Consider the following 21,029-nt stretch of genomic DNA (forward strand, 5'->3'; position numbering starts at 1 on the left):
CATAGTGTTTGCTGTTTTAAAAGATAAATGCAGTGATATGAGGCGCCACCTATTGGTGAGGACAAAATCATTTTTTGACTGACTAGATGAGATAATGAATTCCTGATGTGCATAATGATGTCACTAAATCCCACTGTGATTGCTTTTTCAGTCAGTGAACAGGAAGCAGAGCAACCCCTCTGTGTTCGATCACCTGATAGAAGAACCTCCTAGGTGAGACCACACTACAGTACGTTGCTCCAGTAAACATATGAAGACCCAGCCGTATTTAAGCTGTCTTGTCTAATTTGAGCTGTCTTGTGAAGTCCCTGTTTTTCACATACTCCCCCCAACCCCCCCCCCACCTACAGATGTGTAGTGCTCTGATCTACAGTCCCCCAAGTACAGGCAAGACCCCAGTGGCGCGGGTGCAGACTAACGAGTGTAGGCAGGGAAACACAAAGGTGTCTATAAGGAAAGGAGCTGACTGCCTTAGCAAGTGGGTTGGTGAATCAGAACACATAATCAGCTCTGCCTTCTCTTTGACCAGGTTAGCCAATGGGGCAACTGTGGCGGTGGGGGGAGGGGGGTATAATTATTGGACAGGACACCTGACCATCATCCTCAGTGTTGACTGAGAGCTTGTGATGGCTGTTTGTTGGTCTCTCCCAAGGTCAACCTAATGAGACCCTCCTTCATCTTCTTCCACAAGATAGACCGGCTGGCCCCAGTATGCTCCAGCAGACAGGACCAGATACACAGGTGAGGCCTGTCTGTCACGGAGCCACCGCCTCGCTCCGCCTCTGATGTAACTCGGTTCTTCAGCTTGGCTGCGTACTTGATTGATGTTGCACATGGGCGATTGGAACTAAACTAACCTTGCGTTGCATTTGTCTCTCTCTCTCTGGCTCTATCGTGTCCACTCTGCTGGCGCTGATGGATGGGTTGGACAGTCAAGGGGAGCCAGTGGTCCAGTTCCTGTTCATGCTTGGTTGTTGCCTACTCACCTTCCCATCTCCTGCATCACCTGCCACCTGTCTCCACTCTGCCCAGCTGCACCTCATCCCTCATTACTCTTAGCATTAATACCAGTCAATTTCCCTTGGTTCTCTGTAAGATCATCCAGTCATCTACCAAGTCTGCTCAGCTCTTCTGTCTGCCATATTTTGGAGTTGTTTATTGAAATTGAGTTAAAGTAGTTTGTATGGGTCAAGCATCCTCCAGTTTGTATGACTCAAGATCTGTTTACTGCCATGTATATGGTTCACACATACTAGAAATTTGACTAGGGTTAAGGCATACACTGGTGACATGTTTTTAATTGTTTTGTGATCACTGTCTTTGTGATATTTTCTGATGACCAAGCCTTTGATCTAAGCAGAGCCTTAGCACATTATGGAGGAACCATGTCCCTTTCTTTTACCGATCCCTGAGAGCAAGACCTGTGAATGTCCTGAACAGTGTGGTGGCCACATTTGTTGGGAATTTGGGTGGAAACAGTGTGGAACATCATTGCATAGTTTGACTGCCATTTCATACCAACATTAAGAGAAAGTGGAGAAGTAGGCTATACCTAGAAAATACTATAGTTGTGCAATTCGTTTGTACAGTCTAGTAGTTAAATGGTTAAAAATGGGCAAGCAATAACATTGGAGGGAAATGTATACTGACACTGATGATTGTTTCAGAAATGGTCTGAGACAAAATAATGAAATGTTATACATCAGTATTGTGAAACACTGAACATATTTTAATGACTGACAAGGAGAGAGGAAACAGTCCAAGTTAATCAATAATAACTAGGCTCACTATGAACAGTGTGTATTATTGGCTCTGTTCTGACATCAGTGCACAGTTCATTCCACCACTGTGAGGCCAGGACAGAAAAAAGCCATGGCCGTTACAATCTGCCGTAGGGGGGCTTGGAGCAACTGGGGAACCAATCACCTCAAGGCAGCAGAGCTTGACCACAGCCTGGAGGTCGGAGGGAGCTGTTCATTTGCCCTGTAGGCTTGAACCACAGTCCTAAACTGGATGGGACAGCGCAGGGAGCCAGTGCAGAGAACAGAGTAGGGAAGTTGTGTGGAAGAGCATGGGGCTGTTGAACACCAGGTCAGCAGCAGCTTTCTCCAGGAGTCTGATGGCCAACGCTGCAGGATGGCAGCAAGTAGGGAGTTGCAGGAGTCCAGGCGGGAGATGACAACAGCCTGGATGAGCACTAGCGACGAATCACAGCCAGATTTCTTTCCTAGCACAAAGTTTGATAAAAGAGATGAGTATTAGCAAAGGCAAGGAGAATGATTATATCAGTGTACAATGAGCTATGATGGGGAATAATTACACTATTAATTTGATTTCCAGGCATGGCATATACATGGCATGCTTACTTGCAATGGTAATAATGCCTTCAGGTAATAACACTATGCTTGATTAATTTGATGTATAATGTGGCAAATGCTATAGTAGCAGCAGCAAGCATCAGCCCACTATAGCTAAATAATGCCAGACAAGATTACAGACTGTAATCAATGTATGAACAATGTCACATTGATCATGCTCAACATTGTTAAAATTGAAATACATCTGAGACCTCCGAACGTAACCCTAAGCCGTTAGCATTAGCTACCGTTAGCATAGCTCCCTAGCCTATCAATATAGTTGATGTTAATATAAAGAAATGTAACATTAGATAATGTTAGCTAAGTTATTCAACATTGACCCACTTACCCTCTAGATCTTTTCCAAGATGTCCTAAAGTAACCACATGTCATGATCATTTGCATCATAGACATACGTTCTGATTAGCATGATCATAAGCTTCATTGCTAAAGCATAGCAAATGTTAGCGACGTCATTACATGACTTCCTATCCAATCAGAGGCAGAGTAGGGCGGGTCTTCCTATGGTCACGTGTTTTCCGCCGAGCTCGCAGGACTCACGAACGCGCGACCAGCGCGTCCCCGAGGCTCGTGCACAGCACATGTTTAAATGGCTCGATACAGGTATTGGTGGCTTCAAAAACCCCAAAACCACATTGAATTAAAAGTTTATATTGATAAGATTGGTCTCTGATGCTGAATGATACCCAGAAAAATTTTGTTTTCCTTTTCTAGCCCTATCTATCATCATCCACTAACATGGGAAATAAGGGTTCTTGGGCCGCATGCCTTGATTTGACTTGCAATACCGGGCTTTGGCCACTACGTCAAATGGCTTCATGCGCCGGTGAGCAACTTTCATTGAAATGAATAGGCAGCCATTTTCAATGCCGTCTCCAGTTATATTATACCTCCATGGTGCCGACATGCTGGAAAAGAGGCTTCCGTGTGTGTGTGTGTCACATCACAACACTCCCCTGTACATTTACACTCGCACCACACTTAGCTTGCACCTAGACACTGCCTCACACAGGTAGGCTAGCACACACTCCATTCACATTCCTACCAGGCACCCACACACACCCAATAGTTTTAGCTTATGTTAGGTAGGGTTTATGATTTTTATTAAATCGTTGAACTTGGATCCGGTGTCGTATCTCTGCTTCTGGGGTCTCTGGCACATTTGGCTAGCAGGTTGGCTAGCAGGTATCGTTGGGTGCTAACATTTGCAGTACTTAAGCTCAGCTACATTTACATTACAAAACATTACGGTCAATTACCAGACAATAAAGGTAGTAAAGTGTACTACTACAGCACTTGCTAGAACTCATAAGTGCATCTCCTTTTTAAACAAGAGGTTAACCTAAACCAAGTAAAAGTGCAAAGATGGGCAGCAACTCTGCTGTCCTGACGTCATTGGGCAGCTCCAGCTGGGTGTCACCAGCACAGCAATAGGAGAATAGTAGGAGAAGCCTACTATGCAAGCCAAAGATAGAACCCAGAGATGTCATGTAGATGGGAAAAAAAGAAGAGGACCCAGAACTGAACTTTGTGGAACCCCTGTTAGTTAATCTGCTTGGTTCTGACACATGACTGGTCATGGAGCGACTGGTCAAGTAGGGTGTAAGCAGAGTGCAGAGCTTGAGATGTTTCTCCACAAGGGTGGTGAGGAGGATCTGGTGGTCCACCATGTATCAGGACAGAGGAGAGAGAGAGATTGCTCTCGTGGCATGGAGCGACTCTGTCACTGCAAGGAGGGCCATCTGTCGAGTGATGGGGGGGGGGGGGGGGGGGGATTCAAGAGGTTGTTATAGTGGGATGGGGGGGGGGGGGGTCCAAGAGGTTGTTATAGTGGGATGGGGGGGATCCAAGAAGTTGTTATAGTGGGATGGGGGGGGGATCCAAGAAGTTGTTATAGTGGGATGGGGGGGGGATCCAAGAAGTTGTTATAGTGGGATGGGGGGGGGATCCAAGAAGTTGTTATAGTGGGATGGGGGGGGGGTCCAAGAGGTTGTTACAGTGGGATAGGAAGACTGTTGGTTACAGACAACACATTAACATTTTTGATAGAAAGGACAGAAGGGAAACTGGTCTGTAGTTTTAGATGTCTGAGGGGTCATGTGATGGGGGGGGGTTCTTCAGGAAGGGGGTGACTGGCAGCCTTGAAAGCAGTGGGAAAGCATCCTGATACAATGATGTGTTGAGGCGGGTTAGAAAGGGAAGGAGTTCAGGCGCAACAGACTGAATGAGAGAGAAGGGGACTGGGTCGAGGGAGCATGCGGTGGGGCGGCTAGATGTAACAAGGTTGAGGACTCCATTGGGGAAGAGGGGAGCAAGATAGGGTAAGGAGGGACATGGAGAGGGGAGGGAGGGAGAGGGTAGAGAGGGAAGAGAGGGAGAGGGGGAGAGGGAAGAGAGAGAGAGAGGGAGGAGAGGGTAGAGAGGGAAGAGGGAGAGAGGGGAGAGAGAGAGAAGGAGGAGAGGGTAGAGAGGGAGAGGGTAAGGGAGAGGGAAGAGAGGGAGAGGGAAGAGGGGGAGAGGGAAGAGAGGGTGAGGGAAGACCGGTGTGGTTGGTGCGTGGAGTGCCACCCGGGGGGTTAAGGAAAGAGGATCTGATATCGTTAACCGTCTTGTCAAAGAAGTTGGAAAAATTGTCAGGGAGAAGGGTTATGAAGGGTATGAGGAGGGGCTGGGGGTTGGAGAAGTGAAGAGAAAGTTTCAAAGAGAGAAAGAAAGAAACTATCTAACTAACTAGCCAATATTTTGCTAAATGATGGCACAGTAGGAAAGATTTTTACATTCTTTCTTTGAAAATGGATTTCTCCAGCTTTCACTTTACTAAACACCAAACACACTAAAATACACTAAGATGCACTGAGTTGTTTAAACAAGGCAAATCCTAGGTTATGATTTATGTTGTGTTGTTAACCTTGCTGTTGTTGGGTTACTTTTGTGTGACCTAGCAAAATAGGGTATGCTATCCAGGTGTCAATGAGGACAGTTGACAGCTCTGACACCTGATTTAACTATTTATACACTTTATGGGCTAAAATACTATATATTCACAAGTTGTAAAAAGGTTGTTACAGTTGGCAAATAGAATGTCCAAAATACCGGATCAAAATTGTTATGAGCATGTGTGCCAAACTTGATAGTAGCCTAGACTATTGGGCAAATGTATTCCCCACGATCAAATATGCAGTAATCATAACACAATCAACAACCAATGAACTCACTGACCCCTGCAGCCTGAGAGGGAGACCCCCTAGCATGCCAACTAGGACCCCTCCATATACTTTCATGCAGCCCCTCCCAACAGGGTCCCAAGGCACAGCGTTACAGCACAACGTCCGAATGTACAGTATTGCATGTGTGTAAAGTAAGTAAGCATTGGTTTCTTTATTCAGGCAGATAACATTTTTATTTCATAATTTTTTCATTCTTGAAAGTTAACAGATAAGGAACGGTGCAGTAGATTGTATGTGGGGTGAAAAATAATATACAACCAGGCCATGTCCAGCCTGGCTTACGTGCATGGCTTGTTTCTGTTCAGGACTGGTAGGACGGAAGCTAGTCATGCCACTGAAATAGCTGTGAATTTAAATGACATGAAATAATGATTGATAAATTAAGATAGGTCTTGACATCAGTTCCAATGCTTCCAATGCTAATTCAGCACAATAAGAGCGGGATAGCCAGTTAGCTCATGAGCTCACAACAACTAGCAGCTTCCATAACCTTAATGGTAGCGGTCAGTGGCTAAAGCAGTTACACTGATGATAACATAAAGTCATCCCCACTGGGTCTTGAACCCTGGTCTCCTGAGTGGGGGTCCAATGCTCTGACCACTTGTTCTGTGGCGATTGGCAGGTTGATTTTGATGTCCTTCTTGATTTTAGTGTGCTGTGACTAATGCCTCTTGTGGTGCCAACAGAGAGATGCAGGCCAACATTGTCGGGAGTAACGGAGGGAGGGAAGGAGGGAGGGAGGGAGTGATAACCGGACAAATGCTATACTAGGTGCGCACAAAAACAAAACAGAGGCACTTTTATCTCTCTAGGTCATGCATTCATAAACTGTGAGGCGGGCCTCCCCTGGGGGGGCCCAAAGAAATACAGGGGAGGCGCGGAGGGATGGTTTTTATGAATGAAATGTGATTTTAAAGGTCAGAAAATCGAAATAAATAATTGGAGAGATGTATACTAAATTTGTGGATAGTGCAGAGAGAGCCTTCCCCCGCAGGCATGAATGTATTGTGCGAAAACGTCATAACATTAACTAGCAACAGGTGCCACCGAGCTAACTTAGCTGTGTAACGTTATGGGCTAGCTAATGCTGCCTTGCAAAATGGACAAATTTGAGGGGTTGGGGGGGTGGTGCAGGTGTGTCACTGTTTTCAGAGTGGAGGCCCACATTGATGGAGTTTGGGAACCCATGCTCTAGGTCGTCCTCAGACCAGTCATCCCGAACCTCCAGACATCCGGCTAGCTTGCCGGTACTTTCTGCTCCTGCATCTTTCTTGAGTACGTCCACGTATGGTGCCCGTGTGTTGGCTCCCACAGCACCAGTTTGCTGGCTGGCAGCTCCTGGTGTCTCTGGCTGCTCATTCTCCTGGCTGCTATTTTCTTATTCACCCTTGGTGACCCCCCCATACAGAAGCTTGTTGGTAACATGCTCGCTCTTGTTGATTTTAAGTGCTGCACGCAGCATTCTGTTGTAGCACCCATCTACAGTAGCACTCATCATCACTCTCATTTATTGAAAGAGGGGCTGCTACTCTGCAACAAAACCACTACCATGATGATGAGACTGTAATGGCAGTCACAGGTGACATATCTACAGTATTAAGCCATTGAGATGGTATAATAATTTCATTTAGGAACTTTAGAGGTTGGTGCACAACTGCTATGCACTGGCAATAAGCACACTTGATATATTATCATTACATCAGGAGATAAACATCTTCACTAGCATACCCTCTAGGGGTGAAGATTGGTATAGTTTGAAAGGGGGAACACAATCTCTTTCACCAAGGTACTGATATTGGTAACCTACAGTAAAAGGACACTCCACAATTTGTAACATTAACTGTTTTTGCTCTTCGTACCGGCACCACCACTGATTAGGTTAGAAGTTCCAATAACTTAGCCTATGCTAACTTGTAAAATGTTTGCTTAATTAGAAGGCTAGAGGTTTAGAAGTTGTTTAATTGAACAATTTGTTTATCTGCATTCCTTCCTACCTTTTAAAAACATAGTTCCATTTTAGGTATTGACATTATTCAATCAATGGTCTGTCCACCTGGTAATCAACAGAATCAAACGGAACAGCTTTTTCATAACTTTATTTCTTCTACTTTGCCTACATTACTCAAAACAAGATTTTTTAAAATGGAAATGTACTTGATTTGAACATGTTTCAGTTTGTAGAGAATTAACCTCTTTTTTTTCAGGGGAGGGGGGGGGGTTAACATCGAAAGTATTCAGGGGGGCTTTAACATTTTAACATTGGAAGTATTGAGATGCAACCACATCGGAACACTCTCTCTGGAACAACAGCATGAACCTGAAAATATAGAAACATGGATAACTATTATTATTATTACATTTCTCATAAGTTTAACTTTTTTCTTTGAGTGTTTTTGCCTTAATTTAAAAATAAATATTACTTCAATACAAGCTGCCATCATCTTACAGAAATGTAGAAATCTGACACCAACAAAACTAAGTTGGAAATGGTAAATGATGTAGTACTAATATGTAGGCTATAGCTTCCTACAATAGCTTTGTAGACTCACATTCTCTTGAGGGCTTCATTGTGTTCTCCAATGCCAGATTCCCTGTTAAAAAAGGAAAACAAGAAAGATAACAATGTACAGTAACACACAATGTATTGAAAACAAATCTACCCCAGTTTCAAATGTAAGTACTCACATCGTCATTTTGATCTCCTCTATACAGTTGATATCATCAGTTATGTCGTCGTCAATCAAGTCTGTGGGGGGGGGGGGCACAAAGCAAAACAATGACCTGACATTCAGTTGATTTTAGCTTTCTATACGAAGGCCTATTATTATCTTCAATATTATTATCAATAGTGAGGCTTCCACCTTGACCATATTCAATGAAAATATGAAATACATTAAACTCACCGGAGCAATTCATCTGGCAGAGATTAGGAGTGGGGTCGGAGCCAGAGGCGCAGATCACATGATCACTCAGCTGGAACAAACCATAGAGGTTCCACACTGTCTCAAGCACCTCACCGCTGTCGCTTCCTTCATGGCTTCCTGAATCCTCTTCGGAAGACCTCTTGCCACCTCTGACTCTATACCTAGCCATACTAAACCTTCCAGCACCCTTGGCCGCTCTCTTTCTTCTCTGTGGGGTTGGGGTGCCTGCGTTAGGGGTCAGTTGAGTCACCACGCTGGTGTTGAAACCCGTGGACTTCTCCACATGACAGACAACTGGAAGAGGTGAGGAGAGAAGAGAAGCTGTTTAGTAATATTATGCATATTTAGATACGCATATCTTTTCTTAATTGGACTTGAGCATCCTTACCTTTCCATCTTTCAGAGTTATGCATAGAAAATTAATATCATGAACACGACTCACTTTTGGCAATAAAGTTCTCTTTATCTTTGACCCTCTCTGGCAGCTGGAGGGCAGCTGCCTCTAGTTTGCTCTTCAGTTCACATTTGGACAGAATCCGGCCTTCGGACAGACTGGAGACCAGCGCGGCCGCCGCCACCATCATCAGCATCTGCATCTTCATGTTGTGCCTGTGTTACAGACAGTCCCGCTGTTGTGAAGGTGAGATGGGTGCGTGGGTAGATATACTCCCTGAGCCATTGTCTCCTGGGAGGGACTGTGCAGGCTTTTCTGAGTCCATTGTTTCTCCAAAGAATGACTTCGCCCCGGATTCTAAGAAAATGTGTCAAAGGATTTAAATAAGCGGAACTTTGTGTTTCTGAACTTATTTCAGGCCCTGAATCTGATAGTGCTCTGGCCTGAATAAAAAACTGAGGTATTACAAAAGGTGTACCATGTGACTGACACATGATAAGGTTAAACAATTTAGCTCTTGTATGTCTTTGAATATTCAATGGCCAAGAGACTGAAAGTTGAAGATCCTGTGATGCCACCTGTAATATGAGAGCCACAATTCTAGATAATTGTCATGCTTTGAACTGTCTGAAAGAACACAGAGTTACACCTTCTGTATATAGAGTACAATACCTGGTACAGGTTGATACAGCAACAAGTGAGAAGAGAACACGTGACAGTATATGCTGTCGTAAAACTGAATAGACTGAATGTTTGTGCTGCACAGTGCAGTATGTGATAGCCTATTAGTTTATTTTGTCAGACAGATAACCTGTATTTATTTAATGCATTTATTGATCTGCAATATTAACAGTTGACCTATTACAAGCTGTGACATCATGAGAGGTTGGTTGCCCAGGGGTCAGGCCGATGATAAGCCTTATTTCCACTGTCGTGCAGAACCGATACCATGCTCAAACCGCGCCACTCCGGACCCGTGGGAACGGTTACAGTGTCTGTTTCCACCTCCCGGGCTGTTGCGTTCAACGGAATGTTGTTGCTATGCAACGTCTCGCTCGTGCTCTTCACACTTCTACTAAAGAACCGTTCTGCTTCACTCATTAGGTTAGACAACCGTGCCATGGGAACGGTTCTGCGAACGGTTCTGGGCCCAACCGGTCCCATGTGGAAACACAGTCGGAACGGTTATCCTGCGTGCTCAGAACGGTTCGGCACGACATGGAAATAAGGCTTGATAAGATGTCAAGGATCACACCAGAGCAAAGGCTTAAAGAAAAATACAGCTTTACTTCTCAAGAATGGTTAACTCAAAACTCCATCTGTTTACAACAGGCATTAAAGGGAAGAAAAATATGTTTCTTCTATAACTGCTATTACTAAAGTTCTTGGAGTGTTTTCAAGGCAACAAAACAACACTACTCCCTTAGGCTTTACCCCACTTCTCTCCCTTTGTCCTCCCCTGGGCAGAAGTAGGCCTCCCATCGAGTAACTGACGACCCACAGATGTCCACTGTCCACAGTCAACAAATAGTAGAAGAGTGTCACACACATCCAAAACTAAATCAGGTGCTGGGTTAAAAAGGTAATTAAAGGAGTAGTAAAGGGAAAATGCATGTTTAGCCCTGTTTTAAGGTTACTTATGATCATATACAATGATTCACATCAAAACGTTGTCAAAGTCTAATTCCTCGCGATCAGATTCATACTCTTCTAGATCAACCATTTTGATAAGCGTTTTCTGAATTGTAGCCTAGGGCTTCCTTGTCTGTGAGCGAAAGAGTAGCGTGAGCAGTAAGCAAACTAGCTAGCCTAGCTAACATAAACAATAGCTACCTTAAGTAGTTCCGCTTCCTGAATCACCTCTGCGGATTGATCTACACATCTACAACAGTCGCGTCAATACAAGTCAATGGATTTCATAAATTGATCAATAAAATCCTACAGGATTCATACTTTGCGGCGAATTTGATGTCAGAACAGCAACGGACACCAACTACACCCTCGGTGAACTTCTTGTCTTTGAAATCGAGGGTTTAACATGTTTTTGAATGATTTTTCAAGATGCCCATCCACATCCATTGTATGACCAAAACGGTGGTAGAGCAATTATCAACTTTCTCGAAAATGCTAGCTTTGTCAACGTTTTGATCCAAATCATTGTATATGATCATAAGTAACCTTAAAACAGGGCTAAACATGCATTTTCCCTTTACTACTCCTTTAAGTCAAAGATTGAAGAGACCGCACACTGTTGCTCCTTTTTGGTGATTTATTTTTACACCCTGACAATGTCCACAGCCACCAGATGGCGACAGAGTGGTCACCAGCCAGGTAGTGCTGGCATCGGCTGCAGACACGGAGGGGGATGTAACGTTCCTCCATGACTACCTCTTGTGGTGAAAAAGGGTTTAAAAAGTGTGCACATCCAAATACAATAAACTCTACAGTAGGTGCTGGACAGAAGATTGGAAACAGAATCCGCAAACTAGATATGCTCCCGTGAACATTTATTCCCAATAAATGTGAGAGTGTGAGAATAAATGTACACGAGAACAACCTCTTGTGGTGTCACACAGAGGTGCAGAGAGGGTCTTCATTACCATGGTGCCTGCCAGGCCTGTGAACCAGAGAGAAGCCAAAGGGCTGCAGACTCAAAAACCGTCTTGTCACTCTAGCATTGGTTTCCTTGTTCCTGGCCTGGCCTGGACGGTAACCAGACTGAAGTGTCGGCCCAGGAGGTAGAATCGTAATGTCTCCAAGGCCTATTTTGCAGCGAGACACTCCTTTTCCACTGTTGAATAGTTCCTCTCCCTTGGAAGCAATGATCTGCTTAGGTAGGGGATGTTCTGAGGCATCCACCTGGACAAAGTCCTTGCTGAAGTCCGAGGCCACCAAAATGGACCCAGAACACAGGGCTTGTTTCAGGCTGGTTGGCCTCCTCAGCTGCAGGGTTCCATTATATCATCTGTGAATGCCATTTGGTTGTCAGCTCTGTCAGGAGTGCAACAAGAACAGCAAAATTCACATGAAATCACCTGTAGTAGCCGGATTTCGCTAGCTCATGTTGTTACTCGCAAAATCAGTCTGGATACACTCGATAGAGAAAATTTTGAGCCCGATTGGAAAACGATCTTGCCAATCAGTGTTGGTTCTGAGGAATTTGAAATACAAACAGCTATGCTAGGTGGGTTTATGACAGCGAGGAGTGGTTGAAGTTAGCGTGTGATAGATCTTTTCCGATTTTTCTGTTCATCCAATCACCTGCCAAGTAGTTTTGAAAGTGCCTGCCCTTTTCCAAACAGTTTACAAGGGAGAGTTCCCAGATGGTTATGCGAAGCAAACCATCGGGCGCGTCAGGTTATGTCCAGGTTATGTCAGGTTATTTCCAGGTTATGTCCAACGCCTCTGTCCATCAGGCGTTGAAATGTGGCAGGTACCCCATGGAGCCCGAACGGGAGTTTTGTGGCGAAGGCCATCCTTGGAGGCTGGGGTCAGGGGCACCAGCCAGTAGCCTTTTGTGAGATCAAGGATGGTTATAAAATGAACATGTCCTAAGAAATCTATCAGGTCATCCAGTCGTGGCATCAGACATGCCGTTCAGCTTCCAGTAGTCATTACAAAACTGAACTGATCCATCTGGTTTGGGAATCAACACAATGGGGCTCGACCAAGGACTTTGGGACTCCTCAATCACCCCAAGCTCCAGCATCTTCCTTACCTCCTATTGTATGTCTTGCTTTACAGGCCTCAGGTACTCTATATGGTCGTTGATTTACCGTCACTCCTAGTAAGATGCGGATCTCATGTTGGACCACCTGGGAGTGCCCTGGTGTGGAAGAGAAGACGTCCTGGTTCCAATCCACAAGCTCCGACAGATGGCGTTGGTGTGACAATAGGTCTGGGGCCACCTGCACTTCCTCTCTGGCTGGCTCCTTGGATTGTCTGGGGGGAGGACAACTGAACAGAGCTTCTCTGGCATGTCATTTCTTCAAAAGGCTTACATGGTAAATTTTCTCTGTTTTTTTCTTTCCAGGTGGTCTCACCTTGTAATTCACCTCTACAATGCCCTCAATGACCTCGTACGGTCCTTTCCAGGTTGCTAAGAATCTACATTTGACTGTTGGGACAAGGACCAGAACTTCACCTGGTTTGAATTCCCTAGGTTGCGTTGGACAGTTGTAGGAGGCTTGCTGTTGGCATTGTGCTGTTTCCATGTGTTCCAGATGGCCTTCATTCTCTCTCTCGTGGTCCCAACATGTTGAGTCAGAGTGTGGGAACGGGGGCTCCTCCCAGGTCTCCTTGGCAATGTACCGCAGTCCACTGGGTTTGTGAGAATAAAAGAAGATCAAATGGTGAGCAACCAGTGGAGGCCTGAAGAACCTCTTTCCGCAAACAAAAGGTATGGGATCAGTTGGTCCCAGTTGCGTCCATCTTTCCCGATGGCATTCCATAGCATGGCTTTCAACATTTGGTTGAATCGTTCCACCAACCGGTCCGTCAAAATGTATTTCGGATTCCAGCCATACTTGTGAGAAGGAACAACTCTTTGACAATTTGTTTGAAAGTGGCCTTTGTGAGGGGGATTGCCTCAGGGTATAGTGTGGCACAGTCGACTGTATATAGTGCACAGAACAAAACACTTTTTACAGGTGCTTTTAGACACCGGCAGAAGTTGTGGACTTCCATGTCACTTTTTATCCATGTTGACTTCCAACCAAGTACGATCCTTCAGAAAACAGACAATGGCCGGGTTTCCCGAACGAGTTAAGAAGCACTTAACTGAGTTAAGAAGCTTCTTAACTCCAAAGTACTTCTTACCTCCCATGCAAAGGGTTGCTTAAGAAGGTTCTTTATCGGGAAACCCAGCCAATGTCATCATCAACGCAAAGGCTTGAGAGGGAGAAACACAGAGAACATGACTGTGACATAGCCCTCCAACTACAAAACTGTCATCAACAAACTTATTGAGAAGATTTAATCAGACCACAAAGTACAACCAGTTCTGTTCAGTCACACTGTTCACATTCAGTCACACTATTCACCACTACTGGGGTTGTTGACGGCCCTCTCCTGTCCCCATCTTCCTCAGACGATGAAGAAGAATCCCTTCAATCTTCCTCTTCGTCATCTACCTCCTCACACTCACTACCAGTCTCTGACTCGTCGACCGCTTTGGAACTGCTGGCCTGAGGGTCACTCCCCTTCCTATCATCATCTTCATCATTATAACTATGATCTTCATCACTGTTATCATCTTTAGCTCTCTTCGGCCTATGGTTTCTGAATGGTGTCGTGGACGGTGAGGGTCCCCCTCCGTAGTCAACTGAATTGGATTCCGTTCCATGAACGATTCCCCGCTGTCTCCGAAGTCGGAGATACCCCAGTGGCGTGAACCATGAATGCCCTCTTTCGATCGATGGCGAACGCTGTCTCCGCACTGTCATCATCGCTCACGTGGGCGCAGGATGCGGGTCTCAAGTGGTCACGAGGCTGGTGTTGAAGCCGGAGGTTTGCTCTATGGCGCAGATGATTAAAACCAGTATAAGGCAGTTGAGAGAGGAAGATACAGAGATCACGTGTTGGAAAGATTCTGGAGAAATGCCTGGAAATTAATTCTTGGCTCACCTTTTGCAAAGATATTGTCATTTGGGGTCTCATCTCCTATGGCTGTTCCTGGCAGATTTGAAGCAGCTTCTTCCAGTTTAGTTTTCAGCTCACATTTTGGCAGTATCAGCCCCTCAGAGAGACTGGCAATCAGGTTTGCTGGGTTACAACTACAGTCTTACCACCTCCACCTCCAACCTCATGTCAAATTTGACTTTAATGATTGAAACAAAGCGAGAAAGTGTGAACCACTACTGAGTAAAACAGTATCCCACAAACAGACGCTGTTTGTGGGAACAATGAAAGGTGAGAAAGATTGGAACATTGAAAGGTGAGAAAGAAGGGTACACCGGGGCAGTAGAAGCCGTTAGAACTATTAGAGCTTTGGAGCGGAGAATAACATGTTCCACATTCAGCACATTTCATTATGTTTCACAATAGCTCATAATGGTTTGACACTGACACTCAGTAAGTCTTTCTGTCACTCAGTGGGTGTAACCCGCAGCGACTTCCGCCTCCTGTGCCGTCGCGTGCATAGACTCTATTGTACTTGTAGGAAATTGATATCTGAGATGGCATTTATCACTCCAATGCATCATTGTTCAGTGTGCTTTGAGATACCCCCCAAGGCTCTCATAAACACCATGTTTACTATCCGTTGAAAGTGATCGTTCTCTTTGCATATAGGCACCAAGCATTCACGTGAGTGCCCAAACCAATAGTTATGACACAAAAGCACTGCATATTTGTGATACTTTAATAAACAGTATTAATAAATTATATTTACTTTGATAGAAACTCTATTAACAAACTGTATTTTGGGATTCCTTTTTGCAATTTTCATAGTAAAATGGTATTCATATTATATGTTTATCAACTCATATTATTTTTTAGGGAGGTATTTTATATACCCTTTGTATTTTTAAAAACTTTTTAAAATCTTTTCTGTGCAGAATGAAACAAGAGAGGGATACACACAAGGTGGAACAACAGCAGGGCTGCCAAGACTGGATAGGAGCAGGGGAGTCAGCAGCTTCAGCCATGGATACTACACAAAGTGTACATGGCATCACAAATACCTGTGCAATTTAATGTATATCTTACTATAAAATGTAAAATCTTCATAATGCTGAATATAATGAATTAACGACTCTAAGTCATAGTGCATTCTTCTATTGAACAAAATGGACCAGTTAGTGTAATGGTTACAGTTACCACAAAAGCAAAAAATTATCTTGATTTAAGTTATAAACAACAAGGTAATTTGGGAAAGGTAAAGGGAAATTATTAAAGGGCAATATGCCCATAGTGTAAGATGATAGGCCTTCTGTAGTAGCCTTATTACACAGACATAATAATAGTTTTAAAAGAAAAAGAAAAGTAAATAAAATATAATAATACTGTCATTAGTATAAATAATATCTCATATGTCATAAGTACTGTAATACGTATTTATTAATAATAAATTAATAAATAAGAATAAATTGACAAAACCCACACAGTGCAAAAAGTCTTGTTGGTGACTTTAATGGATGTTCAGGTCAAACCAGTCACTCTGGCCACAACCTAGACAGACCCTAGGCGCCAGGCTCCCATACATGTCGAGATGCTTCAGAAATGTCTCCCCTCTCTCACTGACCACAGCTGCATGGACTCGGGGTGAGAGTAGGGGGTGAACTTTGTGTTGTCCGGAGCTGTGAGCAAGGAGGGGTCAAAACATATTTATAATATTAATTCCACATTCCACATATTGTAAACAGTGACGGTTATTCGTTATGTGAGATGTCAAGGGTGGAGCCTGGAAAGCAGTCTAGACTCATTTACAGTCCTGTAGTTCACCGTAGGTTTCACATGAAAAAGTCTATAAATCTATGAATGAACATAAATGTTTCAGAGAAGCAACACATGCTATCAAACCAAGGTTGTGAACTACTGACGGCAGAGGGGGGCCTGCAGGCCAAACTCCTCTCGGTATGCTGTCTCAGGAGGGCGTTCCTTAGGGACTCCGGAGCTGTGGCGGAGCATGTCCAAGGCACGGAAGGTCGTGAGGTCAAAACCCCTCTGGTAGTCCTCATAATTCACAACGTCAGGCCCCGGGGGGTGGTCCAGGGATGCAAACCTCACTCTGCAGGAATGGGATAAACATCTGAAAGAGGTTCAATTTGGTCTCGAAGGCCAAAACATTTTTTGAAGATACACAGATGAGATTTTCAATGATAGTTTTCTATACACAGCTATCAGAAATCTACAAAGAAGCCCCAGCTCTGGTAAGAGATGTGTGTTGTCACTCATGTTTGCTTTCCAGAAGGACTAATTGCGTGTGTGAGTTTAAAAGGACAGCATTGGCATTGCAGATTTGTCGTGGCATAAAAGATCACTGTAATCTATATACTGAAAACTGCAACAGCCTTTAACCAAACCGGTTCAGCACCGCTACTAAACCCTACCCCAACCTCACCTGTGATCGTGTGCGTGGAGAACGTGGACTCGACCCAGCTGTCCTGGGTAGAGCCCTCGCACATCCATCCCCTGGCGTGCTATTCTGGAATACCAATGAGATGGGATGCAGAGGTATGGTTGCTATGTAGCGCTAAGGTCAATGCCAATATGTAACTCAGTGTACTGCATGGTATACACATATATTAAGTTCAATGTCGATATTCATACATCCGTGCATGTCATGCATACAAATTGCAGGTAAACATGCTGTTATGTCAGCGCACAGAGAACGGTAGCAGCTTGGTACCAAGCATGATATGATTATCCAAACTTGCAGCGACAACGATGGTACAGTAGCTAGAGTGAGCATAGGCCTAGGGGTTCATAACATGATAGGCTACAATATAAATTAATAGTAATTGTGCCACATTCCGAATAGGTTTTCTGAAAGCCTATAGCCCTGCCTGCCCTACCACTTTAGATAGATACAGTAGACAGACAGACAGACAGACAGACAGACAGACAGACAATTTCCCGAGGGGAAATTGTTGAATATTGAACTCACTGTACACAATGGGTTAAAACAGAATACAATTCCAAGTAACATACAATGGGTAGAATAGGGCTCAACTCACCTTGGTGTAAACCCAGTTGATCTGTCAAACCGGTTGGACCCACAACTGTCCCTGAACTCGTGCAGGCGCAGGGCCACACCTGGTCCCGCCACGCTGGAGGCTTCGTCTGGGGAAATGAACACACATTGTTAGCTTGCCTCACACTCTCCACCCTGAGATGTTCTTACAGCATGAGGACAGCATTATGGCTGGCTGTATTCAATTGAATTGGCCATCAGATAATCTAGAACTAAATCAACTTTCGAAAGAATACAAATTCTTTGGAATTTTGAACCGCAGAGAAACAACATGCTACATCTCTACAGAACAAGTGTGGAGACATGCCGTTTCATCACCGTAGTGCGTTAAAACATACAATACAAAACATATGAATTTGAACCAAGATATTATCAAACAACTGTCAAAACAACTGTCTGGTTTGTACTAGTCCTATGATGGCATTCATCCCTGAAATAAAATGTTTAATATTCATTAATGTGCCTTTCCATAAAAGAATATAAGTCTTACCTGAGGTCAAAGGTGAGAAAAGAGGATAATAGCTTCTCCCTCTATTGTGCTGTAGTTGAGTAATGAGAGGTTGCCTCTAGATGCTGATCTAGAGTCAGTTTTGTGTTTTTCCCACAAATGGGAGACAGGGAGGGTAAGTTGATGCCCGAGCCCTACAGAGGTCCAACCTCGCCTCACCCTGGAGCTGCTAGTCTCCTCTTCTCTCCCCATGCTAGATAATGGCTGTGCGGGGGATCTTGATACTACTTTAGTTACCAGGAGTGAGAAACCCAACCCTGCTCTCCCTAAGCTCAGTGCAGTCCAGCAAACCGACACGGGTCATAAGGGTTAGCTCACACACCACTTTAATCAATTAAGGGAACCAGTAGTCTACAGCCCAAGGTCATTGGATGAGATCTGGTCTGGCCTTGTTTACAGATCTAGATATCTCTGTCATAAAACAGAAGAACGGAAGTCCAACAATGATCCATCTCTGGTAAATGTATTTGTCTGGTGTGAATGAGCATGACAACCTGCAATAATGGGATCAGTCAGACCTCAACTTCAAGGGTGTTTCATTGGTGACAGTTGATGATAGGGGTACTAATCAGATTCAGCACTGGGGTAAAATTTGAATCAGAAGTAGAATCAGAATTTGTTTTATTGCCATTGCAGTTTTTCAACACTCTAGGAATTTGCATTCAGGCATAGTGTATAACATGGAGACAACGCTAGACAGGGCGCAAGTCTTCAACTTGATGATCTACTGGGTGTATCCCACTTCTTTGTAGATTTAATTGGAAACTAGTAGGTTATCACAGTGAAAGAAATACAGAGGGATCATCTAGCCTCGTGAGACCATCCTGATCTTGCGAGCTCACATTCTGTTTCTCTCCACACACATACCATCTGATGTGTCAGGCTAGGAATCTAGTAGCTGACTAAAATGTAAATGTAGCTCTCCCACACTTACACCAAGGGAAAATGAAGATTTTGGACATAGGGATTGTCTCCCAATTGACCATGGTAGGGGGTCATTGCCTTTCCTCATATGAAAGTAGACTGTTCAGTTTGGCTTGTGACCATTAGAGGGTGTTGTTTCTCTAATCATCCCCATTGTGGAGACTGCCAGGATAATATTCAGTATGGCACTTTCTCGTGATGTAGGGGATAAGGCACCACACCCCGAAATAATGTGATCAGTGCTTTAGTTGAAGCAAAGTTGTGCATCTTTTAATGTTAGATGTTGGCGAAGGGGAAAAAATCATAATTTGAAAGCCCACCTGTCATTCTCCACCCCACCAAAGAGGTAATTTGCATACAGCTGGAAGATGTTTGAGAAACACATTTGGAAGATCAAATGATCTCAAAACACCAAGAAAAACAGATAGTTTGTTTCATGATCCTGTTAGCTTCTAGCAGTTGTGACTAGGCCTACTTTACTCCTGTGACTTCATCTTTTAACTCTTTTAACAAAGCACCCATTCAGTGTTTGACGAAGGAAAATTTCTCCAGGGCTCCAGTAGGATATATGCACGTATAGCCTACAGTTCTTTTTAATCAAGCTGCATCAGATCATTTTAGTGCACTGATGTCACAGCATAGGCTATCATCTGTCCTCCTGGTTGTGGTCAAGTGTATCACATGGCTGCATCTTGTCCCAACAAATGACAAGGGGGGAGACAGACAGGCCAACAAAAGCCGGGGACCAACAAAAGAGGAGACTGGATGCCATGAGGAGCAGAGGGAAGTCGTCTGAAATCTGGCTATACGTGACGTCACGAGATTTCCTCCGAACAAGCGGCAGCTGCTGGAGCTCTAGTGTGGCGGAGCCGGGGAGCCGACCGTCGCCCAGATATCTGTCTACAAAACCTTTCTTTTTGGACACCGTAATTGTCCGCAGCATCGGCGGCAATGGATACATCACGGCCCTTCTTCTATTTTTATAATTGACTGCTCCAAATATTTTTTGCTGCGTCGGAATCGCAAAGGCTCACAAGGGGGTGTCCCTTTCATTGGTCGACTACCAGGTAAAAAATAATAATACGATAACAATAAAAACACCAATAATGCAAATAAAAACAGAAATGAGTTATTCAGTCAACGGGTTCCAAGTCTAGTTCGGCGGCCTGTGAAAGCATTAGGTATTCAACGGGAAATGGGTGGGCACAGTGGTTAGCATGATGCTAGCTTGGCTGGCTAGCTTGAATGCACGTCATTTGCAAGTTTGGGATGCGATGCTGGGATGCGATGCTGGGATGCTGCAGGGAGGCATTTCTCCAGCGATGGGGTGGTGATGTCTGGCTCCGGCCCAGTCACTCCCTTCCGGCCAAAGAAAACAATTTTCATCCTTATTAGAAAAAAAACACAAGCCACTCGCCCTTATGGTGAACCCTTATACCATATTTCACGTAAAAAAAACACCTCCTGGATACGATATGAAGCAATGGTTGAAGGAACGTCAAGGGATAAACCCAGCCAGCTAACCTAGGTAAGTTAGCTAACGTTAGCTAGCTATATAGCGGTTTTCGCTAGTCTAGCTAGCTATAGCCACTGAGCTAGCCACAGTGGCTGGCTAGCATCCATCAGCTAGCTATGCTAACTAACAACACAGCAGGCTAGCATGGTTTACAATTTCATTTCCGTATCTTAACTGTATCCTTGACATTTTCTCAGTTCTTTACCCACCGTAATTATCGTTAAGAATCATCCATTGGTAAACATATACTTCTCACAAAATGTTTATAAATAAGTGTGCCAGGCAGCGGATGTTATTATGTAACAGCAAATGACACCACACGCCCTTGAAACAGAATCCCTTCCTTCATTATTTGTTTGTTTGTTTGTTTGTGGTACTAGGCCATGCCTTGTAAATTGATGGCCGGGCCGTTCATTGCGAGAAAAAAGCGCAGTTCACAACTGCCGTGTCCTCTCAAACGGAA

This window comes from Borostomias antarcticus, assembly GCF_949987555.1.
Source record: "Borostomias antarcticus genome assembly, chromosome: 7".
Classification (NCBI taxonomy): Eukaryota; Metazoa; Chordata; class Actinopteri; order Stomiiformes; family Stomiidae; genus Borostomias; species Borostomias antarcticus.